We start from the raw sequence: 23245 nt of genomic DNA on the forward strand, positions 1-23245 counted from the left end.
GGGGAAGATGCAAGCCCTAAATTAATATTGACTCTATATTGCATGGACCCATGGAGTATAGTATGGATGTTAAATGTTCTGTATAATGATAATATACCTGTATGGGACTAGCCTGTAATCATTCATAACGATGTCCACGGTATATCATCATTAAGGCCATTGATGTCACTTTTAAGAAGGTAAATCCATTTCTGTTCCTTTACGAACAGGAATCTCGACACATCACTTATGTGGGGGGGAATGTATGGATGTTCTAATACCACCCACTTCATGTCGTCCGCTGAATGTTTAAGAGTCAGAAAATGATTGGTAAGTCTTGTGGATTGTTTTCGGCACCTAATAGTGCTTTTGTGTTCCCCAATTCTCAGTTTGATCTTGCGGGTAGTATACCCGATATACCTAAGGGAACAAGGACAGGTAATCATATAAATGACCCTGTCGGTGTTGCAATTAGTATGTTTTTTAAGGAGCCATGTTCTCCCTGTTCCCAAATCAATCATGTTGGTTTTCCTTGTCTGAGGGCAGGCACTACAAGAGCCGCATGGAAAATGACCTGAAACCGGTGGAAGCTCCCACAGGGTCATAGATCTGTCGGTGTTCTGTGTCCTAGGTCTAGTGTGGACCAGAGTATCCCGCAAGCTAGGTGCTCTTTTGAACGAAAAAAGAGATAAAGGGATATTGGCATCGGTGATGTTTAGAATGCCCCAATGTTTTCGTACAGTCTTTTGGATTCTGTTGGACGATGTGTTGAAAGTACTGACAAATGTCAATCTTTCTAGTGGTGGTTTTGGTGGACGCCTTTCCACTAAAGCCTCGCGATTATTGTTAGATGCACGTTTCCATGCCTTCTTTACCAGGTGTTTTGGATATTGGCGTTCTTGCAATTGATTAGAGAGAACCCTGGCATGTTTGTTGAATAGTTCTTTAGATGAACAATTCCTCCTGAGTCGGAGAAATTGACCCACAGGAAGGTTTTCCCTAAGGGAGCGAGGATGATGGCTATTGAATAGCAGAAGAGAATTTCTTGCCATAGGTTTTGTGAACAGTTCGCTTTGCAAGCCCCGTGCTTCAGGGAAGATTGACAAGTCCATAAAAGAAAGTCTCTCATGGCTGCACTCCACTGTGAAATTGAGATATTGGTTTTGTTCGGTCAGCCATTCATGAAAGGACTGGATCTCTAATTGGGAGCCTCGCCATACCACCAGGATGTCATCTATGTATCTCTTCCATAGCACCACGTGATGGTAAAAGGGGTTGCTATGGTTGAGAACGAGATCCTGTTCAAATTGGTGTACATAGAGGTTGGCGAGGCTCGGAGCAAAGACACTCACCATAGATGTCCCGGAGATCTGGAGGAAAAACTGGTCTTCAAATTTGAAGAAGTTTTTTTTCATGGCTATTTCAGCACAGGCTAGAATGAAGTTGACAGGGGTGATGCTATCGAGATCTTCTAACGACAAAAGATGTCTTATGGTATCAAGGGTGTCTTGTTGAGGTATGCAAGTGTAGAGAGACTCAACGTCAAAGCTGACTAATAAATCAGTCTCTACATTGAACTCTACACTGGGTAGTAGTCTAAGGACATCAGCTGTGTCCTCTAAGTAGGTCGGCATTTTTTAACCAAAGGTCTGAGAAAACAGTCTACAAAGGTAGAAAGAGGTTCGAGAAGAGAACCAATCCCTGAAATGATGGGACGTCCCGGTGGTGGTCTAGTGGCTTTGTGGATCTTAGGAAGGCAGTAGAACGCCGGTGTCACTGGGTTCTCTGTCACCAGAAATTTGGCCTCATGAGGTGTAATCCACCCTTCAGTGTTTCCCTCGTCTACCAAAGCCTTAATCTCAGCGAGCAATCGCGGAGTGGGGTCTTCAGATAGTCGCTGATAAAATAGCTGGTTGTCCAATTGTTTAAGGCACTCTTGTCGGGATTGAGACATGTCCAAAATTACTGTTGCACCCCCTTCATCCGCTGGTTTAATTATTGTAGACGGATCTTTAGTGAGGCCAATCAGGGCATTCCAGTCCAGTTTAGAGAAATGTTGGAATTTTTTCGAATCTGCATCTAGTAATTGTGAGATGTCATGTCTTACAGCTTGTTCAAAGGTGGTCACCTGAGAAGGAACTTGGTGACTCAATGGAGTGAACGTGGACTTGGGCCGTAACCCTGTGTTAGAGAGTTGAACTTCCCCAGTTCCAGTAGAATCAGATTTTTCTTTAAAGAAGAAATGTAGACGCACCTTACGAAAAAATCTTTCAAGTTCAGTTCTGATCTGAAATCGATCTCCTCTGTTGGTCGGTACAAAGCCTAGACCTTTTTCCAAGACTGTCTCTTCAATTGGTGTCAGGGTCCGGGAGCTCAAGTTGACTGTTAGGTACCGGTCGCCTTTGTGCTGTTGCTCTGTGGTGCCGCTCTCCTGCTCCGTGTGTTGGGGAATGATGGGTCGGTGTCCCATTGGACTGTCTGTTGTCCTCTTCTTCTTTCCCGATTTTGTCCCCGACCACGTCCTAAAAAAGACTGATCTGGAAAGAACTGGGGATGTTGTGAATATGGGTTCATTTGTTGCAGAAATGGCAGTGGTGGTTGGAAACCCCACGGGCCAGGGGGCCACCATGGTCCAGGATTTTGGTAATTGCCTGGATAGTTGTTATACATGCCTCCTCTTTGTCGGCCACCCCTTTTGAATGGTTGCTGATGTTGACCACCCCCCGCGAGTATGTTCCTGCAGGGTTGGGTGTATCTGAATCACTGGAGTTAGAATCAGAACCTGAGGTTGAATAGTTAGACCCATAGCGTTTCCCTTTGCTATTGAATCCAGGAGCTACATAGTTATCACTGGTGTATGGATATATTTTGTCCAGTGAAAAGCGCGCAAGATCCTTTTTGAACTTGTCAATCTTACTTGCTAGAATGTTGTCTTTGTAGTCCTTATTGGTCTTGTTGGTCTCATCTAAACGTTTTTTAAACAGAGTGCTGCAGGTCGCCTTGATCTGGCCTTCTAAAACCTGGATCTCTATAAGGATAGCATCCGCTATCCTTTTAGCTGAACTGATAATAAGTATCAGCCAGTCTCGCGTGCAGCGCCACGCTATCAATGACCAGTCACGCAAGAAATCTTTATCGGTCAGAAAAAGCCTGGGTGCATTTATGACAATAAGGCCCGTTGGGGCACATTTACCCCTAAGATATTGTGCCATAATCGCTCCATGGGTTGGAGTGCGTGTATGTGATTTCTTTAAATTAAGTAAAGTAAGCCAATCATCCTTAGCTGTATTGACAGTCTCAGGCAAAGAGTCTAGCATACATGGATTCTCATCTGAAATCAAGTTGAGCATATCGTCATCAAAAGCCAAACCTGCAAAGTCAGCCATAATATGTCTGGGGAGTCTCAATTGGAAATCAACTGGGTGAGCAAAGGCAGGGATGTGACCCTGCAAAAAATTAGAAAGTACGAAGGGAGACCCGCAACAGCAGTTGCACTAAATAGGAGAAATAGAGTGAGGAGGGTCAACAAAAGGGGAATATTTAACGACCTATAACAACTCAAACCCCTACAATTACTGGAAAAACAATAGGAGATGCTAGGTCCATAGTGTTGTCTGTCAGTTGCGTCGGACCTAAGAACGTGAGTCCACCAAACCACTAATGAAATATCACTGGGCTGAAAAATGTTCCCATCAGCCCACCTTATGGTGGAATATCGTCATGTGGGATACAACTCATGAATCCAGATCTCACCCAGCGCACCTGGTGATGGTGCGGAGATGGATTTTGATAGTATTTGTCGCAACCACAGTGATTTTCAAGTAGTGCCAATGGAGTGCAGTGCTAGTGGAAAACAAAGTGAAGAAAAGTGACAATAAAATTGACTCCAAGGACAAAAATTATGTTTAATAGGTATTATCCTAGGGTCAAAAATTAAAACAACGCCTGATAGTTTAAAATAAAAAAATAACTATCTGTTGGCGCAGTGCAGTGGGGTCAACATGTTTCAGCTCTAATGGATACAGTGTCCAAGCTTTCTTCAGGACCAGATGGTTCTAGCGACTGCAAAAGTGTGGAATTTAATCATAACAATAATGCTAGTAATCATACACAAAAGTAATGGATTACTCCTACCAGAAATATGGAACCCAAATATAATCTGGCGGTTATCCAATCATTCTTTTCTTCCTAAAAAGAGAAGAAGAGATTGTGCACAACAGCAGGCAATGAGATAGTGCATGGAGACATCACAATAAAAAGGACACAACACAACAACACAGACAAGGCAAAAAAGAGAAAATCTCTCTATGCCGCTCAGAAGACAAAAAGTTCTCCTGGTGTTATCAATACGAAATTTGCAGTGCAAATTAATGAAGTAGAACTTACCCATCGTTTTGTGGGAAGTTACCTCACCTCACCCGGCACCCGCTCGGGGAAAAGGAGGCCCGCTCTGTTAGAATGGAAATGAAGAGAAAATGACACTCAAGGAAGACTACCTCAGAGCCTGTTTCGGAGGTATGTCGATATATTGATCTATCATTCCCAATAAACTACTAACTAAAACCAGTTGTCAAAAAAGAGAGACTCAACCTTAACATAAGTTTGGTTATGACAAATAAGGTGTAGAGGCCTGTGTTTGAGACAAGAATCTATTCCATTCTCATCCACTTGGCCAGGGAGAGAGTGGCCCATGTGTAGCGTGCTTAAGCTTTCAGCTTGATGCGCATGCGCGGTAATAACAGCCTCCTTGGTTAGCGCATGCGTCTCACTATCCACTTGGCCAGGGAGAGAGTGGTGGCTATTTTGTAACATAGCTTAATACATATTGAAGGAGAGCTAAACTTAAAGTAGCTGGCTGGTAAAAGGAAATCCTCTAGGGCTGACACTGACAAACAGAATAGCAGGCAGGTAAAAAGGAGCTTCAGCATAAGGTCTCTTACTGTCATGGAGAGCCCTACCTGTCCGTCGGTACCTCTAGGCCAGCGTCCGAGAGGGAGTGGAGGTAGCTACTCGCCGCTCGCGTGTCTCTTTTTATATCCGGGGTAATTGATTAAGTGGATACACCTGACTCAGTTTGTGAAACTCGCCGAGGTGCGCTGAATCGAAATGAAGACACTACACTTCAATTGCGCATGCGTCATTGAGCAGCGCGATAGCGCATGTGCCTGCCATCGAGACTATTAAAGAGACTGTTAAAACTACGCATGCGCATCATGCAGAAAGCTTGAGCGCGCGTCTATAGTGAGACGCATGCGCTAACCAAGGAGGCTGTTATTACCGCGCATGCGCATCAAGCTGAAAGCTTAAGCACGCTACACATGGGCCACTCTCTCCCTGGCCAAGTGGATGAGAATGGAATAGATTCTTGTCTCAAACACAGGCCTCTACACCTTATTTGTCATAACCAAACTTATGCTAAGGTTGAGTCTCTCTTTTTTGACAACTGGTTTTAGTTAGTTGTTTATTGGGAATGATAGATCAATATATCGACATACCTCCGAAACAGGCTCTGAGGTAGTCTTCCTTGAGTGTCATTTTCTCTTCATTTCCATTCTAACAGAGCGGGCCTCCTTTTCCCCGAGCGTGTGCCGGGTGAGGTGAGGTAACTTCCCACAAAACGATGGGTAAGTTCTACTTCATTAATTTGCACTACAAATTTCGTATTGATTACACCAGGAGAACTTTTTGTCTTCTGAGCGGCATAGAGAGATTCTCTCTTTTTTGCCTTGTCTGTGTTGTTGTGTTGTGTCCTTTTTATTGTGATGTCTCCATGCACTATCTCATTGCCTGCTGTTGTGCACAATCTCTTATTCTCTTTTTAGGAAGAAAAGAATGATTGGATAACCACCAGATTATATTTGGGTTCCATATTTCTGGTAGGAGTAATCCATTACTTTTGTGTATGATTACTAGCATTATTGTTATGATTAAATTCCACACTTTTGCAGTCGCTAGAACCATCTGGTCCTGAAGAAAGCTTGGACACTGTATCCATTAGAGCTGAAACATGTTGACCCCACTGCACTGTGCCAACAGATAGTTATTTTTTTAAACTATCAGGCGTTGTTTTAATTTTTGACCCTAGGATAATACCTATTAAACATAATTTTTGTCCTTGGAGTCAATTTTATTGTCACTTTTCTTCACTTTGTTTTCCACTAGCACTGCACTCCATTGGCACTACTTGAAAATCACTGTGGTTGCGACAAATACTATCCCAATCCATCTCCGCACCATCACCAGGTGCGCTGGGTGAGATCTGGATTTATGAGTTGTATCCCACATGACGATATTCCACCATAAGGGTGGGCTGATGGGAACTTTTTTCAGCCCAGTGATATTTCATTAGTGGTTTGGTGGACTCACGTTCTTAGGTCCGACGCAACTGACAGACAACACTATGGACCTAGCATCTCCTATTGTTTTTCCAGTACTTGTAGGGGTTTGAGTTGCTATAGGTCGTTAAATATTCCCCTTTTGTTGACCCTCCTCACTCTATTTCTCCTATTTAGTGCAACTGCTGTTGCGGGTCTCCCTTCGTACTTTCTAATTTTTTGCAGGGTCACATCCCTGCCTTTGCTCACCCAGTTGATTTCCAATTGAGACTCCCCTGACATATTATGGCTGACTTTGCAGGTTTGGCTTTTGATGACGATATGCTCAACTTGATTTTAGATGAGAATCCATGTATGCTAGACTCTTTGCCTGAGACTGTCAATACAGCTAAGGATGATTGGCTTACCTTACTTAATTTAAAGAAATCACATACACGCACTTCAACCCATGGAGCGATTATGGCACAATATCTTAGGGGTAAATGTGCCCCAACGGGCCTTATTGTCACAAATGCACCCAGGCTTTTTCTGACCGATAAAGATTTCTTGCGTGACTGGTCATTGATAGCGTGGCGCTGCACGCGAGACTGGCTGATTCTTATTATCAGTTCAGCTAAAAGGATAGCGGATGCTATCCTTATAGAGATCCAGGTTTTAGAAGGCCAGATCAAGGCGACCTGCAGCACTCTGTTTAAAAAACGTTTAGATGAGACCAACAAGACCAATAAGGACTACAAAGACAACATTCTAGCAAGTAAGATTGACAAGTTCAAAAAGGATCTTGCGCGCTTTTCACTGGACAAAATATATCCATACACCAGTGATAACTATGTAGCTCCTGGATTCAATAGCAAAGGGAAACGCTATGGGTCTAACTATTCAACCTCAGGTTCTGATTCTAACTCCAGTGATTCAGATACACCCAACCCTGCAGGAACATACTCGCGGGGGGTGGTCAACATCAGCAACCATTCAAAAGGGGTGGCCGACAAAGAGGAGGCATGTATAACAACTATCCAGGCAATTACCAAAATCCTGGACCATGGTGGCCCCCTGGCCCGTGGGGTTTCCAACCACCACTGCCATTTCCGCAACAAATGAACCCATATTCACAACATCCCCAGTTCTTTCCAGATCAGTCTTTTTTAGGACGTGGTCGGGGACAAAATCGGGGAAGAAGAAGAGGACAACAGACAGTCCAATGGGACACCAACCCATCATTCCCCAACACACGGAGCAGGAGAGCGGCACAACAGAGCAACAGCACAGAGGCGACCGGTACCTAACAGTCAACCTGAGCTCCCGGACCCTGACACCAATTGAAGAGACAGTCTTGGAAAAAGGTCTAGGCTTTGTACCGACCAACAGAGGAGATCGATTTCAGATCAGAACTGAACTCGAAAGATTTTTTCGTAAGGTGCGTCTACATTTCTTCTTTAAAGAAAAATCTGATTCTACTGGAACTGGGGAAGTTCAACTCTCTAATACAGGGTTACGCCCCAAGTCCACGTTCAATCCATTGAGTCACCAAGTTCCTTCTCTGGTGACCACCTTTGAACAAGCTGTAAGACATGACATCTCACAATTATTAGATGCAGATTCGAAAAAATTCCAAAATTTCTCTAAACTGGAATGGAATGCCCTGATTGGCCTCACTAAAGATCCGTCTATAATAATTAAACCAGCGGATAAAGGGGGTGCAACAGTAATTTTGGACATGTCTCAATACCGACAAGAGTGCCTTAAACAATTGGACAACCAGCTATTTTATCAGCGACTATCTGAAGACCCCACTCCGCGATTGCTCGCTGAGATTAAGGCTTTGGTAGACGAGGGAAACACTGAAGGGTGGATTACACCTCATGAGGCCAAATTTCTGATGACAGAGAACCCAGTGACACCGGGGTTCTACTGCCTTCCTAAGATCCACAAAGCCACTAGACCACCACCGGGATGTCCCATCATTTCAGGGATTGGTTCTCTTCTCGAACCTCTTTCTACCTTTGTAGACTGTTTTCTCAGACCTTTGGTTAGAAAAATGCCGACCTACTTAGAGGACACAGCTGATGTCCTTAGACTACTACCCAGTGTAGAGTTCAATGTAGAGACTGATTTATTAGTCAGCTTTGACGTTGAGTCTCTCTACACTTGCATACCTCAACAAGACACCCTTGATACCATAAGACATCTTTTGTCGTTAGAAGATCTTGATAGCATCACCCCTGTCAACTTCATTCTAGCCTGTGCTGAAATAGCCATGAAAAAAAACTTCTTCAAATTTGAAAACCCGTTTTTCCTCCAGATCTCCGGGACATCTATGGGGAGTGTCTTTGCTCCGAGCCTCCCCAACCTCTATGTACACCAATTTGAACAGGATCTCATTCTCAACCATAGCAACCCCTTTTACCATCACGTGGTGCTATGGAAGAGATACATAGATGACATCCTGGTGGTATGGCGAGGCTCCCAATTAGAGATCCAGTCCTTTCATGAATGGCTCAACGAACAAAACCAATATCTCAATTTCACAGTGGAGTGCAGCCATGAGAGACTTTCTTTTCTGGACCTGTCAATCTTCCCTGAAGCAGGGGGCTTGCAAAGCGAACTGTTCACAAAACCTGTGGCAAGAAATTCTCTTCTGCTATTCAATAGCCATCATCCTCGCTCCCTTAGGGAAAACCTTCCTGTGGGTCAATTTCTCCGACTCAGGAGGTATTGTTCATCTAAAGAACTATTCTACAAACATGCCAGCATTCTCTCTAATCAATTGCAAGAACGCCAATATCCAAAACACCCGGTAAAGAAGGCATGGAAACGTGCATCTAACAATAATCGCGAGGCTTTAGTGGAGAGGCGTCCACCAAAACCACCACTAGAAAGATTGACATTTGTCCGTACTTTCAACACATCGTCCAACAGAATCCAAAAGACTGTACGAAAACATTGGGGCATTCTAAACATCACCGATGCCAATATCCCTTTACCTCTTTTTTCGTTCAAAAGAGCACCTAGCTTGCGGGATACTCTGGTCCACACTAGACCTAGGACACAGAACACCGACAGATCTATGACCCTGTGGGAGCTTCCACCGGTTTCAGGTCATTTTCCATGCGGCTCTTGTAGTGCCTGCCCTCAGACAAGGAAAACCAATATGATTGATTTGGGAACAGGGAGAACATGGCTCCTTAAAAAACATACTAATTGCAACACCGACAGGGTCATTTATATGATTACCTGTCCTTGTTCCCTTAGGTATATCGGGTATACTACCCGCAAGATCAAACTGAGAATTGGGGAACACAAAAGCACTATTAGGTGCCGAAAACAATCCACAAGACTTACCAATCATTTTCTGACTCTTATACATTCAGCAGACGACATGAAGTGGGTGGTATTAGAACATCCATACATTCCCCCCCCACATAAGTGATGTGTCGAGATTCCTGTTCGTAAAGGAACAGAAATGGATTTACCTTCTTAAAAGTGACATCAATGGCCTTAATGATGATATACCGTGGACATCGTTATGAATGATTACAGGCTATTCCCATAGAGGTATATTATCATTATACAGAACATTTAACATCCATACTATACTCCATGGGTCCATGCAATATAGAGTCATTATTAATTTAGGGCTTGCATCTTGCCCCACACAACATATCTAAGTATGCGCATCCAAGTTATCTGATTGGTTACCCTGATGTTCTCCTCATGACTGTTTATGTTTATTTCCCTAAATTCCCAAAATTCTATATGACAACATCGAATTCAATATAAACCATACCATATCGGCACTCCAGGCATTAGGGCAGTATTTAAAACGATAGCTTGTGACCAATAACATAGCCCCTCTACACTACTTATTGCTGTGAACATTTATCTGGAGACGCTCGCTGTACCGCTTTTTCTGACGCACATGCGCCGTCAGAACGGTATCCTTGGTATGCTCCGAGACCTTGACAACGAGGGTCCCATTCAGTCATCCCTCAGTGTAGCGTCCCATGTGTAGCGTGCTTAAGCTTTCAGCTTGATGCGCATGCGCGGTAATAACAGCCTCCTTGGTTAGCGAATGCGTCTCACTATAGACGCGCGCTCAAGCTTTCTGCATGATGCGCATGCGTAGTTTTAACAGTCTCTTTAATAGTCTCGATGGCAGGCACATGCGCTATCGCGCTGCTCAATGACACATGCGCAATTGAAGTGTAGTGTCTTCATTTCGATTCAGCGCACCTCGGCGAGTTTCACAAACTGAGTCAGGTGTATCCACTTAATCAATTACCCCGGATATAAAAACAGACACGCGAGCGGCGAGTAGCTACCTCCACTCCCTCTCGGACGCTAGCCTAGAGGTACCGACGGACAGGTAGGGCTCTCCATGACAGTAAGAGACCTTATGCTGAAGCTCCTTTTTACCTGCCTGCTATTCTGTTTGTCAGTGTCCGCCCTAGAGGATTTCCTTTTACCAGCCAGCTACTTTAAGTTTAGCTCTCCTTCAATATGTATTAAGCTATGTTACGAAAAAGCCACCACTCTCTCCCTGGCCAAGTGGATGAGAATGGAATAGATTCTTGTCTCAAACACTGGCCTCTACACCTTATTTGTCATAACCAAACTTATGTTAAGGTTGAGTCTCTCTTTTTTGACAACTGGTTTTAGTTAGTAGTTTATTGGGAATGATAGATCAATATATCGACATACCTCCGAAACAGGCTCTGAGGTAGTCTTCCTTGAGTGTCATTTTCTCTTCATTTCCATTCTAACAGAGCGGGGCCTCCTTTTCCCCGAGCGGGTGCCGGGTGAGGTGAGGTAACTTCCCACAAAACGATGGGTAAGTTCTACTTCATTAATTTGCACTCCAAATTTCGTATTGATAACACCAGGAGAACGTTTTGTCCTCTGAGCGGCATAGAGAGATTCTCTCTTTTTTGCCTTGTCTGTGTTGTTGTGTTGTGTCCTTTTTATTGTGATGTCTCCATGCACTATCTCATTGCCTGCTGTTGTGCACAATCTCTTCTTCTCTTTTTAGGAAGAAAAGAATGATTGGATAACCGCCAGATTATATTTGGGTTCCATATTTCTGGTAGGAGTAATCCATTACTTTTGTGTATGATTACTAGCATTATTGTTATGATTAAATTCCACACTTTTGCAGTCGCTAGAACCATCTGGTCCTGAAGAAAGCTTGGACACTGTATCCATTAGATCCATTAGATCCATTAGACATGTTGACCCCACTGCACTGCGCCAACAGATAGTTATTTTTTTAAACTATCAGGCGTTGTTTTAATTTTTGACCCTAGGATAATACCTATTAAACATAATTTTTGTCCTTGGAGTCAATTTTATTGTCACTTTTCTTCACTTTGTTTTCCACTAGCACTGCACTCCATTGGCACTACTTGAAAATCACTGTGGTTGCGACAAATACTATCAAAATCAATCTCCGCACCATCACCAGGTGCGCTGGGTGAGATCTGGATTTATGAGTTGTATCCCACATGACGATATTCCACCATAAGGGTGGGCTGATGGGAACTTTTTTCAGCCCAGTGATATTTCTTTAGTGGTTTGGTGGACTCACGTTCTTAGGTCCGACGCAACTGACAGACAACACTATGGACCTAGCATCTCCTATTGTTTTTCCAGAATACGTGTTTTGCCCAAAACCACAGGAAGTTGACCCGGCACTGGGATTTGACCTTCCTGTGCTGCGGAGGCATGAAGGTATTACCTCCTCGTAAGTCTTCCTCGCCACATGACTAACAAAGTGAGCTTCAACTCCACACCAGAACCCTCCAAAGCAAAAAGTCAGCCTCCCATGCCTTCCATCCCTTCCCAATATGGCCAACCCATTACACCCCTGACCTTCCCGTGCTGCGGAGGCATGAAGGTATTATTTCATGTGGGAGATGTGCTTCTGGTGTGGAGCGCTTTGGTGCTGGCAGGTTGTGTTCACGCTGTATGAAGCTGTTGAAAAGGTACCAATCACGATGTGTAGGTGAGACCTTGCTGTGCAGGCACCGAGTACCATTATTCCCCCACAACAGACTCCAGAGTTGTAGGAATCATGTACTTACCTGAGTTGGGAAGCAGCCTCCTTCAAGTATACTTAACTCATTTATAGGACTGAAACTTGCCCAAAGTGCGTCAGCCGCTCTCACAGACAATAGTAGTGTATTCTAGCACTAGCCTGCAGCTGCTGCTTTACTCTTTAACCGAAAGCGCAACATTTTGCTGCATGGCTAAATACTTAAGTTCCAAAGGCTAGACCAATTGTATTGCATTGCAAATGTTCTTCGGTTTAATCTTTGGGATTTTTGTACACCTTTTAGGAGCTGCGAATTTGCAATGTATTTGTAACTCAACTATTTGGTGCTTTTGAATAGCGTTAATGGCCTGAATTGTTACACCAATTGAATAGAGATATGCTGCCCCCGCACATTCCCAGGGTATGTCCTACAGGGTTGAAATAAAAATATGTGCAAGCACAACCCTTAGTATACTTGTGCTTTTGTTTAATTGAAGGTTATTAGAGAGGGTGAATCGAAGGATTAAAAAACACCCCTCAAATATTGTTTTCTTTTTCTGGTTGGGGCCCAGATTAAGTTAGTTTTTGTTTGTGAGTAATGGGGGGGGGGTCATTTAGAATAGGGTGGAATCGGGACATCTGCTAAAAATGGCAAATTATCCTTTACAATCTTCCCTGATCCTCCTAGAATTTGGGAAAATGTGGTTTTCCTGATGGAAGATGTGCCACTGGCTCCCATGTGGCTGACTCCTTTTCCACTGGCCCCCTCTGCTGTCTAGAAATTGTCTACACACACAGTAGAGGACAACACAAGGACATTTCCAGACACAGATCCGTGATCTTCAGAAGTGCCATAAGTGACGGAATTGACAGCTGGTTTGCGATACCTTCCTTGCATGCTTGTACAGATACAAGAGTGATAGTGAGGTGGAGCCAAATTGCACATATCCAGTCTCCAGGGAGCTGAAGCCACCTTAATCTCTGGCTTGTTTACTTTGCTTCACAAGTCATGCGCCTTCAATTTGGCAAACACTTACTATTTTGTGTACAGTTTATTTTATTTTTATTTTTTTATAAGTGGATACAGTTTGGGCTTAATAAAGTCTAACACATATTCAGAAATTGAGCTATAGTTGAACTACCCAGGATAATGTTCTGCATGCCTAAACATTTATATGGTCACTAAGGCAAGAGGATGCAGCCTTACGGCTACAGCTGCCGACTTTGGAGCTGGGTAACTGGGTTCGAGCTTCGGCGTCAGCTCAATATCCTGTGAGTCTGGGCAAATCACTTAATCTCCTGTGTCTACCAAAAATGAACGTGTCCTTGTGTTACTAACTGGTGCTCATGTACAGCACTCCAATACCTTTGGGTCGAGTTTGTGCTATATAAATCTGCAACAAAAGAAAAGGCGAGACCTATTGGCAATGCCAATGCTTGCTTTTTAGTGCCCCAGGGAGGTGATGGTCCCTGGGGCTGTGGAGGTGGGGGTGGGTGCACAGCCCTACCTGCATTTAGTTATACAGATTTGCAGACACCCCCCTAAGACATTAAAAGCAGTGCCCCTGGGAGGTGGTGGTTCCCAAGGCTTTTATAAGCTTGAAGGGGTGGCCCAGTGCACCCTCTCCTTTTTATTATTTTTCATGCCCCGAGGACCTGGCCCACCCAGGGGCTAAATATTATAGTAGCCCAGGAGAGCACGTTTCCTTTTTAAAACAATTCAGGCAAGACCCCCGGATCCAGCTCAACTTTCACCTAAAAATGCATATTTGCAAAAAAGGCCTGGTGGGGGGGTCAGGGTTATCCTACCCTGCCCTCACTTCTTGCTTCTATTGTTGACAGCCAGTCACATTTTAACACGGGACTATCAGATCATCATATAATCTGCATCCCTAGATATACAAATGTGCTTTTTTTAATAACTCTAAAACTACTGAACAGATTTACAGCACATAAGCAAAAGCACTGTTTGTGCCAAATTTGGTATAATTCCGTCCAGTGGTTTGGGCTGTAGTCCTCTTCAAAATTCCTTAGGATATTAACATTGAAAAAATACTTTTCTTGACCCCCCCTTTTTTTAGCCTCGGCTTGACAGATCACCCTGAAATTTTTCAAGTGCAACAAGAATTACTGGCGCACTTTTTTGGGAAAATATTGGGAAGATTCCTCAAATGGCATCACAGAGATAAACAAGTATATACAACGTTTTTCCTATGTAAACTAGGTCCTGACTATAATCACCTTCTGGCAACCGCATATACTATAATACAGTAGTCATAGTATTTAACATTACAAGGCTAGCCCTCCAGTATAAAACCTAACCTAAATGTCACATACACAGCTTCGTAATATGGTGCAAACATATCTACATAGCACAAAGCAGCCTGATTCTTCACCAGCAAATAAAAAGACAACAGCAGCAGCCATAATTAAGATAATATTGAAACAATTATGAGGCACAGCACCGCAGTAACTTAACTTGCTGCGCTTTAATGCATTATAAGGAAAGGGTAAAAATACACCATATTTATACAATACAGCACATTCATGCCCTTCTCCCCTGCACTGGTACCATTTCAACAGCCTAGCACCAACAAAGGCACCCTTACACCATAACTCAAAAGTGCCTATGTTATAGACAGGTTTATTTTTCTGTTGAAAAGGGCACCTTCCTCCACAAACACAATCTATAGACACATTTCCTCTTTCTATATCTATGGCAGTATACAACACGCATACAAAGAGAAAACAAATAGGAAAAATAAAAATATTTGTTCTCAATACACATCACCTAGGAAGTTGTAACTTTTTCACCCATTTCCATGTTTACCAGGTTAAATAAATCTAGAAATGCGACAAAAACCATTAGATTTGCCTAGTAATACCTACCGTAATGCCCAGTAAACACCTCCCTTGTTCAGATTAATACACATCAACAATTTGCACTGTTTAGCATTACTCCATATTTTTAAAAACATTTCAAACCACGCAAAATGGCTTTGCGTTGCTTCATAAGTATCACATAGAAATTTGCATTGTGCATTTACCACAGGTACAAAAATAGCAGTCTAAGAAAAAACATGGCGGCAGCTAGTTAGCTAGCCGCGGTGCTCCGGACCGAACTCCCGGCAAAACTGGCTCCACCGCAGCAATGAGGGCACAGATTCGAGGGTACGCCGCTTGAATACAACGGTCTACTAGAGACAACCAAATTTTTAATGTAAAACTTAATGTGGACACGTTTTTGAGGGTCGCGTTTTTTTCTCCTCCTTTACCGGCAAGGGGATGCGGCGCATTACCCTGGTGGACGAGCACTGCCGCGTAGCCCTCTTTCCCTTTCCATGGATCTTGGCCGCGGACGGAGGACGCCGAGGTGAGGACGAAGGAATAGAGCTCTGTAAGCTGTCTCCCGGAGGCCAGATTCTAAAAAAGATTTTGACCGGCCACGAAAAAGTCAAAGCGCTTGCAGGAGTATCTTCTCCACTGTGCTGTGAGCAGCTGCCCGCCGTCCCCCCAGCTCAAGAGCAGAGGGTCTGCTTAGAGCCCAGGTTGAGGATTTGGTCTGCGGCGCTGGAGCTGAGGAGAGGTAGAAAGCTGCGAAGCCTGGTCCTCCCTTTTCGGGGTTCAGCAAACGCGGCAAATTTATGACATACACGAGAGAAAGTGCCCTGCAGTGAGGTAGAGCCACAAGGTCAGCTACAGTATTCTTGTTCAGCTGTTACAGTGGAGGGGCCAGCGGTTCTTGAAGCTGGTAAGGGGGACTCAGCATTTTTTACGCCTGCGGGGGTTGAGTTCGGAACTATAATTGACCATACTTCTTCTGCTGAGGTTATCCCACAGATCCCCCTTACATTTAATACTCCCAGTACCTCTACCAAAGGGTGTGGTAAACGTGGTCGGCGTCGCAAAAAGAAAGTCGGAGTGAATAAGCCGGGTGACTCTGGGGTGACTGGGGAGATTAGAGAGGCTGTCGGGCCCGCTCTCGATACCCCAGTTTGGTTAAAATCTTCATCTTTTTGGAGTACAGAGGTCAAGTCTAAGCACACTAACTCTAGGGGCAAATCTAAGCCTAAGAACCCCAAAACGGTGCTCTCCATAGGGTCAAAGATTACCCCTTCACTTCGTTCCTATTTTAAGGTAGTCCCTCAGATACTGCATCTTTCGGACGATTTCGATATGGCATCCGTTTCAGACGCCCATCTCTCCCCTCCTACTCAAACCCCGGAGCTAGTATCTACACCTTCGCTTGAGGAGAGTGATGCAGTTGAGGAGGGGTCGCCTTCTACTCATAGTCCTAAACATTCAGTACCTCCTGGGCTCCTTGGGGACTGTGAAGGTCTACAGGATATAGGGAAAGAACTACAGCCCCCGCAAATGGCAACCGACCAATCTTCATCCACGGCAGCGCAGTGCGTCTCCCTAACCTTAACCGCAGGGTTGGCCGAAGAGGCAATCCTAGTGGGCTTTGCAGGGGCATCTGGGGGGGCCGACATGGGAATTTCTTCTGCTCTAGTTGATACGGAGTCACTAGCGGCTTCTTCGATAACGGCAGCGTCTCTCCTGGGAATGTTCTCTGCCCTTACTTTGGAGATAAGGAAGGGCTTTGCTGAATCTTCTGCTAATCAAGCAGAGATTAGAAATTATTGCGAATCATTGGACAATAAAATTGATGGGCTTGCTATAAGAACTGGTGTCCTGGAAGAGACAGTAGCATCACATTCAACCCATTTGGATCAGGTGAAGGTCGATATACAGAGGCTTACCAGGGAAGATCTTGCTCTTAGCGAGAGGATGGAAACACTCGAAAATAATGCAAGACGGGGGAACATTCGTATTCTCAACGTCCCTGAAGGATCTGAGGGGTCAGACATCAAGCAGTATATCACCGCTTTACTCAAAGACTCCCTATGTTTAGAACATTCACTTGAAGAATTGTCTGTGGACATTCAAAGAGTTCATAGGGATCCCTTTAGACGGAACCCCCAGAGACCGAAACCTCGCAGAATTTTAGTCAATTTCCACACCTATGTGTTGAAAGAGCAGATCCTTAACATGGCCTTGAAACAGAAGGCATTGGCTGGGAAGGGGTTTACTTTTCTCATAAGATCAGATCTCTCCAGAGTCACACTGGAAAAACAATGGGAATTTGGGAGGCGCCTGGATGCCTTTAAGAGGTTGGGTGCAACAGCTCAGCTCATGTTTCCGGCGGCCCTTACAGTCATGCATAACAACAAAATGTTCAACATTAGATCCGTACAGGCTGCCGATGAATTATTAATGGAACTGGGCAACGGGGGTAAATAGAGCATACATATATCATATCTCATTAATGATATCCCCTTCTTACTAAATTTTGATGCAGGTCCTTCATTCGTCTCTTTTGCTAACTTGCGGAATTGAGTATTCTTATAGTATAAGCTCTCTTTTGTTTCTTTTGTCTCTTATATCCTCTTTTAACAACAGTGGGGGGTCTTCTTGCTGGGAGTTCACGGTGGGGCACTATCTACTGGACATTGTTCCGGTTAGATATTGCAAGGGTTTTTCATGGGGGGGGAGTGAGGGGGAGGGAGACACTTGGGGGCGGTAGGTGGCAAAAATATAAAAAAAGTCCTCAGTAACCTAAATAGCGATATAAGGGATGGTAACAGATATTTTTTGGGCAAAGTTGTGAAGGATGATAACGTACAACTGTTGCACTTAGTACAGTATTCTTGTTCTTCCTGGTTGAGGGATGAGTAGCGTAAAGTTTATCTATTGGAATGTCAATGGCCTCCGCACCAAGCCCCGAGCTAACAGAATTTAGCAATATTTGCGTGACTTGGATGTGCAGGTCATTGTGTTGCAGGAGACTCACTTGATTCATAGTGAAATGCTCACCCTCATCAGGAGAAACAGGTGGATCGACTTTGCGGTGTCTACCACCCAAGCAACGCACACCAGGGGTGTATCGGTTATCTTTAAAAAAGGTGCCAAAGCTAGGTTGATGTCACAAGTTGTGGATCCTTGTGGCAGATGGGTCATTGCGTCAGTTATTATAGCTGGGTCTCAAAGTACAGTTTTGGGCTATTATGGCCCGAACCAGGACGACCCTTCAGTTCTAGAGTCTGTTTTCTCGCAGTTGCTTCCCTTCTCTGGCCCCACAATATTGGCCGGTGATTTTAACGTTGTGCTGGATCCTGTCTTGGACAGATCTCCGAACAGTCGCTCCCTTCTTTTGTCTAAGACTAGATCCTTCCTACTGGATGCTATGAGGCAATATGGCTATGTGGATGTCTGGCGACAGAGGTCCGGGCAACAACAAGGGGTCTCTTTCCGTAACTTTAAATATCATCACCAGTCAAGGATTGATTTCATTCTAATTAGTCAGAGACTGCTAGATTCTGTTAAGACCATTGACTATCTTCCGTCTCACCTTTCAGATCACTCGGCGGTTGAGATGGAATTGGTCCTTCATACTAAGAAGCCCCCCGGAACGTGGTCCTTTGACCGTTCTTCAGAATCAATTGTTGGTCTTAAAAGGTAGTCTTGCCTCGGTCTTAAATCTTAGAGTCCAACAGAGATGGGAGGCCAGCAAGTTGGCACATTTCGAATATAGTGAGGGTGCAGGGAAACTACTGGCATGGAAGACCAAAATAGATCAGGTCCGCAATAATATAGCTGCGATCACAGTAGAAAATAACACCTTTTCATCGGATGAGGAAATCAGGAGGGCCTTCAGGGAGTTCTTTCAAGTTATATATCAAGAGGATAAGGTAATTCTAACAGAGTCTATGTAGTCTGGTTGAGTAACATTGATCTTCCCTCTTTCTCCTCTGAGCAGTCTCAATATCTGGATAGCATTTTCAGGGAGGATGAGGTGAGGTCAGCCATCAGGAAGGGAAAGAAGGGGAAGGCGTCCGGACCCGACGGGTTGCCGGCTGAGTTATACAGGGCCTTGGAATCAGAAATTGTTCCCTTCCTCACTATCCTTTTTAATCAAATCCTTCTTGAAGGACTGCCACCTCCGGAGTCGTGGTACAATGCCTCTATTACCCTTATTTTAAAACCTGGTAAACCTAAGGAGGCCTGTGGGTCGTATAGGCCTATCTCTATATTAAATGTGGACTATAAAATCTTCACCACAGTTTTGTCAACTAGGCTGGCCACAATTGCCCCTTCGGTTCTTCATTCTGATCAGAAGGGCTTCTTGAAAGGAAGACAACTCTATGAATTGACATATGATTTAATTGGCGCAATGGATATGGCAATAGCTAGCAATCTTCTGTTGGCCGCCCTCACGCTGGATGCAACCAAGGCCTTCGACAGAGTTAACTGGGTGTACCTGTCGGAGGCCTTGGCCAAATTCGGCGTGGATGAGGGGTTTCGCCGGGCGGTAAGCTTGCTGTATAATAATCCATCTGCGCGCCTACTAGTTAATGGAGACCTGTCGGACCCTTTTTCTATCTCTAGGGGGACCCGGCAGGGATGCCCGCTCTCCCCCCTGCTTTTCGATTTTTATATCGAACCCTTCGCGCAACAACTGAGGGAGGAGGTTACCATCAAACCATTTTTCTATCAGGGGTGGATGAGGAAGGTAGCACTATACTCCGATGATGGACTTATTTTGACATCAGAGGTTACCAACGCACTCCCGGCTATTCTGAGATTGGCTCATATATTTGGACAAATGTCGGGATATGAGATCAATGCGGCAAAGACCGAAATGCTGATCTGGAATGATGATGACTGTGTGACAGAGTTGCAGGCAGGCACCTCATTGCGATACTTGGGCTTGACGATTGTGAAGGACATTAATAAACTTGCCCAGGTTAACTTATCAGTAGTTGTTAAAGAATGCCGTAAGCTTCTCCAATCATGGTCGCACCTGCCACTTTCATTATTAGGAAGGGCCAATCTTATTAAAATGTCGATCCTACCCAAAATTTCTTTTTTACTTAATACCATTCCCTTATATTTTGATCAAGCTATCTTAACTAAGTTTCAGTCTAACATTACATCTTTTATCTGGAATAACAAGCTCCCAAGAATAGCATGGAAAAAACTACGACGGCGAAGGGATAAGGGGGCCTTGCGGCTCCAGACTTGAAGATTTATGCATGGGCCTTCCAACTATCCCATTCCCGAATGTTGCTGAAAATGCCCACAGATTCTGGGGTGGGCCCAATGTTTGCAGCTATGTTGGATGGGGAAAGTGTTAATCGCTTGGGCTTTCTTTTTAAATTTGGTAATCCCAAGTTTAAAAAAAAAATCAAACTAAAGGTTCTACAAGGTCTTGCAAGAACATGGGCCGAAGTTCTAAAATCTACAAAGCAAGGTTACCTTTGTGAAAAAACACCGTTGTGGGGGCTGCCTGAAATTCCTGCTTGGCTTGAAGACAGTATAGCTATTCCTTTGAGAGAGGCAGGCCTGGAAGTTTGGGGAGACCTCTTTTATGAGGGGGATCTCCTCTCATGGGAACATCTGCAGGCCAAGATCGGCCCCAACCTCTCACGGTTCAAATATGTGCAAATGGCTAGCCGGACTCAAGCTTACAAAACCTCTTCCGCTAATAGGAGCAAGTCCAGACTTGGAGGACACAGTCCACTGGTGTCTAACCTGGTAAACCTCGGTAAAGCTAAAAAAGAGGTATCCAAGTGGTATAATTTTATACTGGATGAGTCGGATGGTGACTTCGTTCTGCCGGAGTCGCTGTGGGGCTCTTCACTGACGGACCCCAATTTACAGGATCTTTGGTTGGCTTCATTTGGACTCTTGTGGAACATTGTGAAGCCTTCTTGGCTGCGCAGAAACCACATCTTCACCCTGCATAGGGCATATTATTCCCCTATTAGGCTGTCTAAATTTTCCGAAGGCGATTCAGTGTCTTGTGCTAAGTGCGGGCTTGTTGCAGCATCAGATGAACATATGTTTTTTGAATGCCCTCGCTTAGTCACATTTTGGGAGGAGATTGGCAATTCCCTCACAGCATCATTGGGAGCCTCCGTCACCATAGACTTATCTCTTGTGATATTTGGCGTCCTGGAGGGTGTTCAGAGTTCAGCCAAAAGCCTAGTGTTTTTTGCAATGCTGTTAGCAAGAAGGGAGATCTGCAGGAAATGGAAGGACTCTTCATCTCCTACCTTTAGGGACTGGCAAGTTTCAGTCCTGCAGACCTCACGCACTGATTTGGCCAGGTCGGGCAACCAGAGCAAAAGGGCTTTTTGGCATTTATTATCATGGGTCCACTGATTTGACCGGGGTTTTTTTTTTTTTTTCCCCCCGGGTCCAATGATTGATCTGCTATGGTGACCCTGTTGCATGCACCATCGGTGCAGCCGATACCCGGTCTTAGTCCGGCCCGATTTGGCTGTTACTTACACCAAGGTTTACCGTAGCTGGGTAAATGGTGGACTCCGTGCCTCTCCGGAACGCTGATGACAGCTGAGGGATGGATGGCCCTCACTATGCTTGTGTCCCTTCCAGTTTTCTGATAAACTGAGACAGCTGATCTCTGTTAATCCGTTTTGGCATTACGTCTGCATGGTGGTTATGAGGACAATAAAAAAAATAAAAAAATAGCAGTCTAAACACACTGTAAAAACTTGCCAACCTTTATTTAATCATTAAAAAACAGCTTATATATATTAACGTGTTTCACTTTTTTCAACTTTAGGAAGAGTTAACAAAAACAGTAATCATTAATGGACAAGAAACACTTCTCAAATCCATTACAATAAAAGACTCAATGGATTTCATAGAAACAACATTATGGAGAGAAGCAACAGAATTTCGATTGCAAATAGGAAATTTCGTAAAGATTACTCATGTCACTGTACATATGTTCAATGGAGAAATGACAAAGCACAGCAAACTAAAGGTAAATATAATATTTCACAAAAAAATTAAAATAAACTGTTATTTACATACCTTTTATTTTACAGAATACCGAACCACCACTGAAAACTTTACAAATACATATATATGGAATCGAAAGTCATAACTGCAGAAGAAATAACATTGACAATACAAGTGGTAGATACAGAAAACGTCCAGTCAATTGACATTACAACAGAATTCAGTCAGTCAGTCAAAAAATACTTTATTTCGGCTTTACAGCCATAAAAGCACATTAAAATATACATGCATTGTATAAAGAATAAAAAAAAAGTCACAAAAGGGGAATTAGAAATAAATGATAAACAAAAATGAATTGGATCTATACTACAACCATAACACATGATAAGTGACTACCCGAACCCCCAGATTTCGGGAGCACAGAGGAGAAAGAACCCAGAACACAGTTAAAAGGATATGTATAGGGACAATAAAAACACTATAACTTCATGTACAAAGTTCAGTTGAAGTACATGATAAAAAAATAAGTTAAGGAAATAAAGCTAAAAACTACATTACTGAGCAAATAAAATGGACATGAATATTATCATCACATTCACTTACAGTACTAAGAAACAGCAGCAGTAAGAGAGTAATATGAACAGCAACATCAACTGTTACCCAGCTCTTTTCCCTTTAAGATTTCTCTACGGAAACACCACATTGCAAAGAGGAATTTTGAGGTCGCGACTACAAAAATTGGTGATGTTTCATATTTAAGTAGCCTAAAGACCTCATGATAATTTCTTAGCCCTAGATTTCTACACAACAGGTAAACCCACTTCGATCTAGACCTATGGTAAGCAGGACAGAAAAGTATTACATGAAGTTCTGTCTCTTCCGCGGCAGCAAAGCCAGGGCAAACTGATTGAACTGAACCCTTCCATTTATTTGTAATTGTGCCAAGTGGAAGGGTTCCATGTCTAAATTAGATAAACAATTTTTTTGCCCTAAAGGGTTGGATGCTGTCCAAGGTCTTTTCCAGTTTATACTGCTGTTTGACATCGAGAAACCTTGATGTCAAAGA

This window comes from Lissotriton helveticus, chromosome 7 (assembly GCF_964261635.1).
Source record: "Lissotriton helveticus chromosome 7, aLisHel1.1, whole genome shotgun sequence".
NCBI lineage: Eukaryota > Metazoa > Chordata > Amphibia > Caudata > Salamandridae > Lissotriton > Lissotriton helveticus.